Source organism: Pleurodeles waltl, chromosome 12 (genome assembly GCF_031143425.1).
Source record: "Pleurodeles waltl isolate 20211129_DDA chromosome 12, aPleWal1.hap1.20221129, whole genome shotgun sequence".
NCBI lineage: Eukaryota > Metazoa > Chordata > Amphibia > Caudata > Salamandridae > Pleurodeles > Pleurodeles waltl.
Window position 1 is genome coordinate 267,124,257 of NC_090451.1, and position 12,377 is coordinate 267,136,633.

The following is a 12,377-nucleotide window of genomic DNA, read 5'->3' on the forward strand; positions in this document are numbered from 1 at the left end:
GGTTTAGTTTTGTACAGACACAAGGAAGCACCCAGTATAAGTCAAAACAAATCCCTTTCAGGGTTAGAGTGACATATAAATTATGCAAAATAGAAGAGAGAACTCTGGGAGAGCAGCTCCAATAAGGAGCACCCTGCAACACCAGCAACACTCTAGATTTTCTCACCTCAAATGTCTGTTTATCTAGCAAAGCTTTTAAGCATAGGATCAGCACAGTGCAGAGGGGATTTGTACAGTGTGCCCTTTGTAAGGCATATAAGCAAGGAGAAACATTGGTTTGAAGTTGTGCTGATCATGCTTGTTAAAATGCTTTTGTGGAAGACCGGGTCAGAAATATGGCTTCAGAGACTTGAGTGGACAGTGAATCTTGTATTTTTTATTAGATAAGATCAGGAAATATATAGGATTCAAGCAAAAAAAATATATATGTATATGCAGCTTGTAAAGCAACACTGTCGTAGATGGGGAAGGAGAGGGTGCTGATCGTCCTCATCTTGTCCTGCATTGACTGACAGATATCTTCCTTTTTGTTCTTTCCCACAGGGTCTTCCATACGGATGGCACCACCAGAACCCTGCAAAAGAAAATATGAATAGGGTGCTGAGTATACAAGGTTTATCTCTTCCTATGTCATCCCGTAACCAAAATGTATATCTTTAATTTCTCTATATTGTCTTGACTTCTTAGGGCCGTTGAGAGCAGATCAAGGACGTTCCCCAGTAATACTGTGTGGATGGAGATAAGTGTAGAAATAATAAGGCAAAGAAAACAAATATACTAAGTACAAGAAAAGAACAACTGAAAAGTCAGGGGCTTTAATAGCACCAATAGTTTAAGGGAAGAGAAGTTGCTGTCACAAACCATTCTCCTTCTAAGTCCCCTTTTTGTGCTTGCATGCAACTACACATGCCCCGTTTTATTGGGAGCTTTTACTCCCCTCAATGAGGCTTCTCCTTCCCTGTATCCCTGTGCTGGGCAATCATCACACTAGCCACAGCTCTCCTGAGCTGTGGCGGGAGGTAGAGGCTTCTCTGGCGGCATCCACCACTCGGCCTCAAACCACTCCTTGGCTGTCTTCTTTGGCTCCATGGCGTCTGCTGGGCCTGGTCTTTCCTCCTTCCACACGTCGATGTCGCTCTTCAGATGTCCAGCATTCTCAAGGTTCACATTCCAGTCTGTCACCTTCTCCTGCTTCTCTCCCTCAGCGTTGGCGTCCCAGTACTTTTCTATTTCCTGCTTTACGTTACAGGCAGCTGGCTTCCTCTCCTTTGTCCAGTGGGCTGGCTCTCCTCGTATGACAGTTTTGCCCCTCCTTTACTCACACAAGAAGTCCTTCGTTAATGTTGCTGCCCACTGTTCATTTCGCAATTGTCTTTTGTCTCTTTCTAGGTCCTGCTGCCCTTCCTGCTCCATACTATATTTAATAGCTAAAACTTATTTTTCAACGGTTGCATAATTATGTTCTTGTGGAAACAGTTTCTGGCTCATAAACACAATGGGTTTTTCTTCCCCGTTCTCGTCTTTCTGGGACAAGACAGCACCTAAGACAACTCCTGAAGCATCTGTCTGAAGAATGAATGGTTTTGAAAAGTCAGGTCTATGAAGGATGGGCTCTGAAGCGAGAACGGTTTGTAGGGCATGAAAAGCTTCTAAGACTGCTTGGGAGAGATGGCAGAGTCCTAACTCAGATTCTTTGCCCTTCTTGAAGAAATCCATTAGAGGGGTGGCCAGTTGAAAGAATCTGGGAATGAATCTCCAGTAATATCCCAACCAATCCCAAGAAAGCCATTCTATCTCTTTTTTTGTTTTGGGAAAGGGGATCTTAAGAATGGCAGCATTTTTTTCTTTCTGAGGTTGGATGAGGCTTTCACCTAACCCATACACTAGGTATTTGACCTTTCTGGCAAATAAGTGGCTTTTTGCTGGATTGACCTTGAGACCTCTGGACCCCAGAGACCTCAAGACGCTACATAGATGCTAGAGGTGGGCTTCCCATGAGGGGCTAAATATGATATATCGTCAATGTAAGCTATTGCATAAGAATTGTGTGATTTAAGTATCATGTTCATCATGCGTTGAAATGTGGCAGGGGCCCCTTGTAGCCCAAAGGTCAGAACAGTAAACTGGTATGAACTCCCTGGAGTGGAGAAGGCGTTTTTTTCCTTGTCTTGGGTTCTAATTGGGATCTGCCAAAATCCTTTACAGAAGTCAAGGGTACTGATATATTGGGCATCTCCTCATTTCATCAATTCTTGGGATTGGGTAAGTGTTGAATTTTGAAATCTTATTCACTTCTCTAAAGTCAAAAAAGAAACAAATTGACCCATCTGGTTTCGGGACCATGACAATAGGGGAATTCCACTCACTTGTAGAGGGTTCAATGATACCCGTATGCAACATGGATTGTACCACTTCCTCAATGGCCTTTCAGCAGGCTTCAGGCACTCTATATGGTTTCAGCCTCACTATGGGCCTGATTCTAACTTTGGAGGACGGTGTTAAACCGTCCTAAAAGTGGCGGATATACCACCTACCGTATTACGAGTTCCATAGGATATAATGGACTCGTAATACGGTAGGTGGTATATCCGCCACTTTTGGGACGGTTTAACACCGTCCTCCAAAGTTAGAATCAGGCCCTATGTCTCCTGGTTTAGCATAAATCGAGTGTTCTATTATGCAAGTATTTCCTGTTGTGGTGGAGATCACTGTCAGATAAGGTGTTAGATTTCCTATCAACTCCTGCCACTGGGTAACATTTAGTTCTGGGTCAAGACAGGCTAAGGTCTGGAGGAGTTGCTCTTGGCCTGAATTGAATGAGATAGGAAGAGGTCCTTCCCATTATTTTAGCAAGTTGACATAATAGATTTCAGTTTCTCTTTTCACTTATTTATCTCTATTGTGTAGGTGACAGGGGGGAACTTGGCCCAGGACAGTGAAGAGTCCTTGCCATCAATATAACATTTTGTTCTCATAAGATGATGACATCAAGAGGACTTGGTCCCCCACTGCAAATACTTGGAGCTTGGCTTGCTTGTTATATTGGGTCTGCTGCTCTTCTTGGGCTTGTTTGAGATTAATTTTGGTTATCTCTCTTATTTGATTTAAACAGGTTTTTAATCCAGTTACATATTCCAATAGGGGTTTTGCACTATCTGTTTCCATGATTCTGTGGCCATGTCCAAAAGCGTGTGGAGTTTACAACCAAATAAGAGCTAGAATGGAGAAAAAACTGTGCCACTTTGTTCCTAACACCTGATGGACAATAAGGCTAAGGGAAGAGTCTGTTCCTAGTTATGTACGTTAGGTAGTTTTTAAAGTGGCGCTATATCGTTCCACTGAACCATCGGTTTGGGGATGATATGCTGAAGTGCATATTTGTTTTACCCCCTAAGTGTACACATATTTACTTCATTAATTATGAGGTAAATGGGGTCCCTTGATCACTAAGTATTTCACTGGAAAAACCTACCCGTGAAAAGAGCTCAATCATTGCTTTAGCAATGCAAATAGTGTTTAGATGTCAGAGGGGAACCACCTCCGGATATCGTGTGGTGTAATCCACTATAACTAGAATGTATCGGTACCCGCTGAGTGAGGCAATTAGTGGGCCGACAATATCCATTCCAACCTGGGAAAATGGTTCATCAATTATTGGCAGAGGTCATAAAGGAGCTTTCTGGGGAAGGGAGTGACTATGCAGCTGGCAGACTAGACATTCTTTACACTATTTCTTTATGTGACTATAAATACCGGGCCAATAGAACCTTTCTACTATTGCCTGCTCTGTCTTATCTGGTCCAAAGTGTCCCCCCCCAACAAGTGGCTGTGTGCTAAAAACAAGAATTTATCCCTAAAAGGAATAAGTATGAGTAATTGTTTGGGCTCGGTCGTTCTCCCTTTCCGATATAGCAACCCTTGCTGTGTGAAAAAGTGAAGTCCTACCGCGTGTGGATCTTTTTCTTCTTTTGCTGTGTCCCAGGTTTCTCTGAACTGAGGTTCTTCTCTCTGCAGCTTGAAAGTTCCTGTTGGACTCCCATACATTTTCCTCCCGATGCACGGGTAATTCCCTTGAGAATTTGCATTTGACCTCTCTTTATTCCCTTTGAATCTTTTTTGGCTTGGGAGGAAGCCACTCTGTGTCTTCTGTCTGGGAAAAGGGATCATTGGTTCACCATGATACTCCTTCTTTCCAGGATTCCTGCACCAAAGACTCTAGGTTGGAGAAGTTGGTGCCCACAGTGAGAGGTTCGGGAAGTTGGGGGATCAGTCCCACCTGTAAAGGTACCACTGGCTCTTGTTCATGGTGTACATTGATGGTGGTGAGGGGATACTTCTTTTTAACTCCATGGACTCCATGTCTATTAACCATGCCGTCTGGCTCAGAGACCCCTCCTGGTATGACTTTAGGCCTGATTACACTTTAAATCCTCATGAGGGGTCATTCCGCTAGGGTTGGTAGCTTGGTAGGCAGTTTGGAGGTCCCCATTAAGAAGGGGACCTGAATATTGGCTCCATCCATCTGTGGGCCAGGCAGTTGCTTAAGCCAACTGTTCGAAATTATTGAAAAAAAATCAGGGTCCTTCCCCTACACGTACTTTTGTAACACAACCAAAGGGAGGGTAGAATGCCCTTGTTGTTGGCCAAACACATTGGCCAGCCTGCTGATTGCTGCATCCTGTGACTGGGCTACTTTGTCTGTTTTTTCAGCTTGTCCCATTAGGGCTGTGTGGACATTCTTTCTATCCTCTGCAGCAGCTGACAAAAGGGTTCCAATACTTTTTCCAGCCGCTGATGGCCTTCAGCCATGTTAGACATCCAAGCCCCCATTTCCTCCGATCCCACTTCTGAAACCACTTGTGGGAGACGGGGTCGGAAATATGGTTTCGGAGACTTGAGTGGTCGGTGAATCTTGATTTTTGAATAGATAAGATCAGGAAATATATGGGATTCAAACAAAAAAGATATACATGTATATGCAACTCATAAAGGAACACTGTCCTAGGTGGGGAAGGAGAGGGTGTTGATCGTCCTCATCTTGTCCTGCTTTGACTGACAGATATCTTCCTTTTAGTTCTTTCCCACATGGTCTTCAAAACGGATGGTGCCACCAGAACCCTCCAAATGAAAATATGAATAATGTGGTGAGTATACGAGGTTTCTCTCTTCCTACTTTGTCTGCTTTATTAGCACCGATTGTTTAAGGAAAGAGAAGCTGCTCTCATAAACCATCCCCCTTCTTTGTCCCATTATTGTGCTTGCATACAGCCGCTTATGCCCTGTTTTATTGGGGTCTTCTCCTCTCCTAAATGAGGCTTTCCCCCACACGTATTTCTGTTCTGGCCACTCACCGCAATAGCCACAGCTCTCCTGAGCTGTGGCGGGATTTAGAGGCTTCTCTGGCGGCGTTCACCACTCTGCCTTGAACCACTCCTCGGCCACCTCCTCTGGCTCTGCAGCATCTGCTGCATCTTCTGCTTCCTCCTTCCACTCGTCGATTACCCTTTTCAGATGTCCAGCGATCTCCAGGTTCACGTTCCAGTCTGTCGCCTTCTCCTGCTTCTCTCCGTTAGCGTCAGCATACCGGTCCTTTTCTACATCCTGATTTACGTCACAGGCAGCTGGCTTCCTCTCCTTTGTCCCGTGGGCTGGCTGTCCTCACATGACGGTCTTGCCTCTCCTTTCCTGATGAAAGAAGTCCTTCATTAATTTTCCCGCCCACTGTTCATCTCACAATTGTCCGCTTTTGCCTTTCTAGGTCCCTCTGCCCTTCCTGTTGTTCTAGTGGAGAAGATGGATGTTGTGAGCCTGCCCCAGGAACAGAGACGGGTCAGGAGGTGTTTGCTCACAGTTTTATAGGATAAATAATAGCCTGTTAATTGGGGTGAGTGAGTTGTAGTTAGCTTGCTGCCTCTGGGCATCTGTAACATCTGTGTAATTGGTGAATGTGTATTTATGGGTAACAGAAAATCAGTAGTTAGTTTCCATGTTCTCCTGTTGGTTGCATGCATAGTCTGCAATTAAGGTTTTGAGTTCTGATGAAGGAAGGAATTTATTAATTTTATTTTTGCATTTGGGATACAACTGACAACATGAACAGATTATCTAGACATATGGTTTTGGTTTTGTGGCAAACGGTTGGAGTTGTGTTAATTGCCATTGTGAGGCATGATTACTCTGCACTGCCCTCGTAGTGGCTAAGTTCTCTTCATTTGACCACTTCAAATCTTGTGTGGAGGGGATAGCATGATTGCACCTGACAAACATGGATTGTTTACTATGGCTGCTTCTCTTATTCCTAATTGGCATCGTGGGGCAAGTGTCAGAAAACACTAACCTTTTCCCCATGATCCACTTGGAGCAATCTATTCCTTTCCCTTTCACCACCACCGCTACTCACCGCACGTGATAGGGTATGTGAAACAAAGTAGAGGCTAGGACAGCAGAGTGGATTAAGAGAGAAAAGAAGGACACTGGATGCCATCCTCTGCCATGCACACATGTGAACACGGATGAATTCATTTTGGAATGGATATCTAAAGGTAAATAAAGGATACTGTTAGTAATCTTTCATAAACATCTTACATTTAACTTCAAGAGGGAAAGGATATACTTTCAGAACATCTCTGTAAATAACTATGTTCTAGTATGAAGCAGACTTTTCATGTAACTGAAATACATAAGCTATAAATGACCAATAGAATGCTGACTCAACTTTCCTACCTAATAGCAAGATAACTGTTGCTGACTTCATGTATGTCTCCTGTCAGATCTACGCATTGGCATCACGGCTGAACGAGAGGCTTGCGCAATGCTGGGATAGGGCGCCCTGTCTAACCCCCCCCCCCCCAAACTGGCAGAGATAGTTGGAGGTGGTGGAAGCTAAATGTGACAGCACCCGCCCTCAATACTTACAGCTATGAGGCGCAAGGCTGTGTGAAAGGACAGTCTCCCCCCCTTACCTTCTTTTGCAAACAAATGCTGTACATAGCCAGTGACCGCCCTCCCACCTACTCCCCCTTAGAGGAGTGAGGTAATCACACAGCCTCGTTTGGATAGTTTAACTTGTTAAAGGTTATTCAGCCTGATGTTTGACCACTCAGGACTGTAAGTGCAACCGCAGTAATCTCAACGCTGAAACGATAATGGAATAGACAGAGACTATATTGTTGAATACCTACACTGTTGTGCCATTGTAGAATGACCATCAATTTTGACCGATATCATGACTGCATTGTTTGTTACTGAACCTGTTGATACTTATAATACTAAAGATGTATTAAAAAAAAAAATGATATGGTTGAAACGCAATTAGAAATGTATTATTACTTTGTAATTCCTTCTCCTGTTGATACATATATCTCTTGCTTACACATAGTGTATTCCTTAATGCACATAATCTATAAACAACATCAATGATGTTCTAGATAGAATTCCTCTGTTCCTTCACAAAATAAATCAAGTTTAAAAGACGGTATGTGGTCCCAAATGTTTCGGTTTATAAAGTCTTGAACAGCAACAGTTCAAAGTTCGTCTCCCAACTTCGTTAAAAGTTATTTTATTGCAAAACCTTCTTAGCTTCCAGAATAATTTTCTGTGAATAGGATGTAGTAAACAGCACATCACAACTTAATTGCCTACGAAGGACGTCATGAAACACGAGAGTTATGCCCAGTCATCCAAGATGGCGGCAGCCACCTGCCAAGAACATGAGAGTTCAGGACATCAAGAACTGGTAGTTGGCAGATGGGGAACCATTGTGTAGTCTGCTCTCCACATTAGCGATGCATCGTGCCAGACAGCACCTATTATTTGCACACACCACCAGCTTTCCCTGCTCTTTACCAACCTTGGCGTGGGTGGGTCTTCAGGAGCGCGTTCCCGTGCCTGTCCATGCCTGAATGGTTAGTCCTGCTTCCTGACAGAATGCCAGGATCACAGATATGTTTCATTTGAATGCTATTCTTTCATTTGGGTGTTCGCCACGGATGTAACTCATGCGCGAGAACAATGTTTCCCAATGATTAATTTAAGTATTAATATATGTTGCTACAGGAGTGTGAAGTATCATGTTTACACAAAATAGAATAGAGAAATACACTGTCTCTCTATTGTAGGATATCAGTTTCCGAAAACATACAATCAGTGTAAATGCTCAGTAGAGCGACAATATATGGGTGGACATATTATTAAAGAGCTTTCAATATCACCATATTCAATGTTTCAAACGCATACACTATTTCACAGTTCCATCACTGTTCACCGTTCCAGAAGATAAGAAAACTCACCAACTACAGTTCAGGGAAAATACATAAAAACGATAGTTTTCTATGCACATAGTACCCAGATGAGTCTAGTTCCAACAGTACTGAGTAATACGAGTAGTCCCTAGGGGTTCATCAAATGTTCTCAACAGATAAGTCAGTCTTGTAGCTTTCTTTATTCAGAATACCAAATATGCATAAAAGCAGCATACAATGCAGTCGATGATCAATAATTCATCAAATACAGTATATAAGAACATAAATGCGATTTATGAAAGTTACGAATTAAAACATTCACTAATTCCGACTTTTCCTTGAATAAACAGATTTAAACAAGAGCTGACTTTAAAGCAAACATCATCATTTCCCAGCAGCTGTAAATACCGAAGAGCTTCCCTACGCTGAACCACACCGCATTTCTTTCCTAAATGTATTAAAAACTGCTTAGTAAAAATTCCATACAATTTACAAAAGTAAAAGAAGCGTAGCAGTGATTACTCGGAGGAACTATCTCAAGGGCAGCTGCCAGGACAGGGTTTTTTCTAAAGCACAAAGGGAAGCTTAGCAGATGATGAATCGTTCCTACCCTGGAATGAAATAAAATAGACCTTTCCCACCTTACCATCGCCCAAGATTGTAAGCATTGGCAAAGCCAATATGTCTGGCCTATGCGATTGTATTTTAGCCATGTTTGACACCAGTGTGGCTGGTGTTCAGCATGTCTAAACGTTAGTTGCTTGGAGTTGGGCGGGTTGTGGTAGACTGGAGTGGGGGAGTTTGGTAGATTAGCATGGCAAACTGGAGTGGGGTAGATTGAAATGGGGTAGATTGGGGTGGAGTGGGGTATATTTAGCTGGAGGGGGTAAATTGAGGGGAGTAGATTGGGACAGAATAGAGTGGGGTAGAGTGGAGTGGGGTAGATCGGAGTGGGATATATTGAGATCTTTAGTAGTGGAGTGGGGTAGATTGCAGTGAAATGGGGTAGATTGGATTTTAGCAGAGTGGATTGGGGTAGATTGGGTTTGAGTGGGGTAGACTGAAGTGGGTTAGCTTGGGGTGGGGTGGAGTGGGGTGAGTAGATTGGGGTGGGGTAGGCTGGGTAAATTGGGGTGGGGTAGATTGGAATGGAGTGTGGTAGACCTGAGTGGAGTGGGGTAGATTGGAATGGAGTAGATTGGGGTAGATTGTAGCGAAGTGAGGTAGAGTGTGATCCATTGGAATGGAGTTGGATAGATTTGAGTGGAGTGCAGTAAATAGCATTGGAGTGGGGCAAATTCGAGTGGGGTAGAGTGAAGTGGGGTAACTAGTGTGGACCAGAAGGGCATATACTGGCGTGTTGTGTTGTGGAATGAGGGGCGTAGACTGGAGTGGTGTGGAGTTGAGTGGCATGGAGTGTCTTAGAGCGTCGTAGAGTGGAGGGGCATAGAGTGAAGTGGCATGTCGTAGAGTGGAGTGACGTAGAATGGAGTGGCGTGGCATAGATTTGAAGGGCATAGAGTGAAATGGTGTAGTGTGGAGTATGCATAGTGTTGTGGGGCACTGACACTACAGAAATGCATTTCATTTGAAATGACCATTACATTTGCACTGAAATACGGTTTTACTGCACACAAATGATAATTTGTGCAGAGGTCATCACCTACTGTATTGATGTGTTTTGATTGTATTCAAATATTTGTTTCCACCGCACTTTAGAATTATAAAAAATGTGGTTCATTTGTACTAATTCTGATATATTCTGAAATATTAGCACAGTTAATTTTTTTGTGCTGGAAAAAAGAGCATTGCTTCTCGTCTTACATGGTTACTCAGCAGGATTGTCACATACATTTTCGCACGTTCAAGTCAGAGAAAACAAATTAACACCACCTTCCCTGTAAGAGAGAGCCTGACATTTGACTTTTGTTTTTGAACGCACAGCAAATGTGACGAGATAAGAACAAGATTTAAAGGCCTGTTTACAGAAAGGAGTTTGTGGAAGAATATAGAAAACAAGCTTTGGGCAACAGGAGGGACAAACTCAAGCGGGCAGCCTAGAGAAAATAAAGCCAGCAAATAGAAAGCCAGAACATTTGGGTTACAGACCACAAAGCCACTGGTAAACAACACGCAGAATGCATTCCTAGGTCAATTTCTGAATATTCCTAAGATGTCTTTAGCAAACTAGAGAGCTGCGCTGTACGGTAGGCTATGACCTAAAAAAAGGGCTCCATACCATCCTCTACTTTTAAAGTAAGGTAAGGCTGCACAGTAGTTTTGCAGCATCCTCTATGCTCCCCTTTGTCCCACCTATTATAAAAAGAACCTTTACAGATTTTTTATCCTCCTTACACATAGATGAGGAGAAATAGAACAGCTCTGAGCATTGAATGCCTTTTAAAGCAGACTCAATATAAGCATTCCACACAATGGTATGCCCCTTGTCTAACGATAAGGAGTCCTTAATAATGGCCCTATTTAAGGTTGCTTCGGGGTTATTCCAAATCAAAAGTAATAAAGCAACTAGGGCCAATTTGATAAGGTCCTACAAAAGGGGAGGCCTGTCTATCCATGACAGATATATTGTGAGCTAGTAGAAGGTAGCAGCAGGACGATTTTTCTCCCTCTTCAGTGTATGACTATTTGGATATTCCCACACTCCGGCAACATACCTGACTAATGGAACTCATTGGGACTTGTATGTGGTTTAAAGGGGAGTCAGGGCCTTGCAGCCAATGGGCCAGGGCAGGTTCAAAAGTCTATCTATCGCCCTGCAAAAGTTAAAGGATCTAACCGAGATATGGCAACCCCATGAACCTGAGGAGTCAAGCGTGACTCTTAGATAAGAAAATGCTACTTTCCTGGTTAATCAACTTCCCTTGTAGTCTACTTGGATTCCCCTACATATTTTAGGACAGCAAACCCTAATCTGGGACGCATTGAAATTACCAGATAAGTCCATGTTGGCCACATACTCTACAAAGGAACGGACTAGCTTACGTAATGCATTGCACATCCGTGCCATTAAAACTGTGTCGTCCGCATAAAGCAGCACTGGGATAGCCACATTTACCATTTGAGGAACATCCTTACAGGCAGTAACTAAAAATGGCCTCAGATTATTAATATAAAGAATAAAAAGCAGTGGAGCTAGCACACATCCTTGCTGTACCCCAGGGGCAAGAGCGAACAGTTCAGAGAGCTTTACTTTAGGGCCAAACTGAACCCTAGCCATAAGATGTTCATGTAGATTGTACTTAAAATGAACCAATGCAATATCCAGCCCCAAATCCAATACAAACCTACAAAGCTTTGCAAAATCAAAAGCTATGGAAAGGTCTGTGAAAGCAAAGCTAAGTGAGCAGCACCTGGTGATGGTATATTTACCCACAATAAGATGCAGGCTCAGGCACTGCTCCTGAATCCTTACTGACTAAGGTGAAGTATACCATGGTCATGGACCCATTCATGCAGCCTATTACAAATTATTCTTCTAATGATCTTTACCAAAATATCAATGAGGGAGATGTGGCCATTCCATTTGAATTCAGACCTACTAGCCTTCATGAAGAGCTGCATTCTAGTGGAGGAAGACCTGGGACCCAGAAAATTATTGTCGGAAAGGTTATTTAGGACGTTGGTAAAAAGCAGGGCCCAAAAATCTACATTACGTTTTACCAGGTCAATAGCTACCTCATCCAGTCCCGGTGGTTTACAGCTAGGGCTTTGGTGTAATGCTTTCATGATCTCTTCAATGGAGGAAATTAATTGTGAAGGCTCCCCTGGAAACTGCTCAGTATGGGAATAAGACCTAAGGTCATCATCATTTTTATGATATATTTCCGATAAGTGCTTACCTCACTCATCAGAATCAATATTGCTGCATATCTTATTGGTCTGACCTTCCATTGACCTACACTGATTAAGCATGGTCCAGAAGGACTTTTGGTGCTTCTGTTTAGAGAAGCTGGTGAGCCGCTCCCAATCGTTAAGCTCCTTTCTCCTTCTTATACGCAGTTTGTACTGTTCTCTAGCACATATTACCTCATGCTGGATTATTGGTTAGGATTTTGAGGCTTCCATGTGCTGTGTGCAAGAGCACATTTTAAATCAAACCATCTAGGGCTACATTAA

General features: G+C 43.1%; 1 long non-coding RNA gene across 1 annotated transcript; it reads right to left on the reverse strand.

Moving 5' to 3' along the window:
• Positions 1 to 354: 354 nt before the first annotated feature.
• LOC138267813 (uncharacterized) lies at positions 355 to 5,589 on the reverse strand. Its single transcript, XR_011199870.1, has 2 exons — positions 5,352 to 5,589; positions 355 to 574 (listed from the first exon to the last, which is right to left on the reverse strand). It is a non-coding gene; the product is annotated as an uncharacterized lncRNA (long non-coding RNA).
• Between the last annotated feature and the right edge of the window lie 6,788 nt (positions 5,590 to 12,377).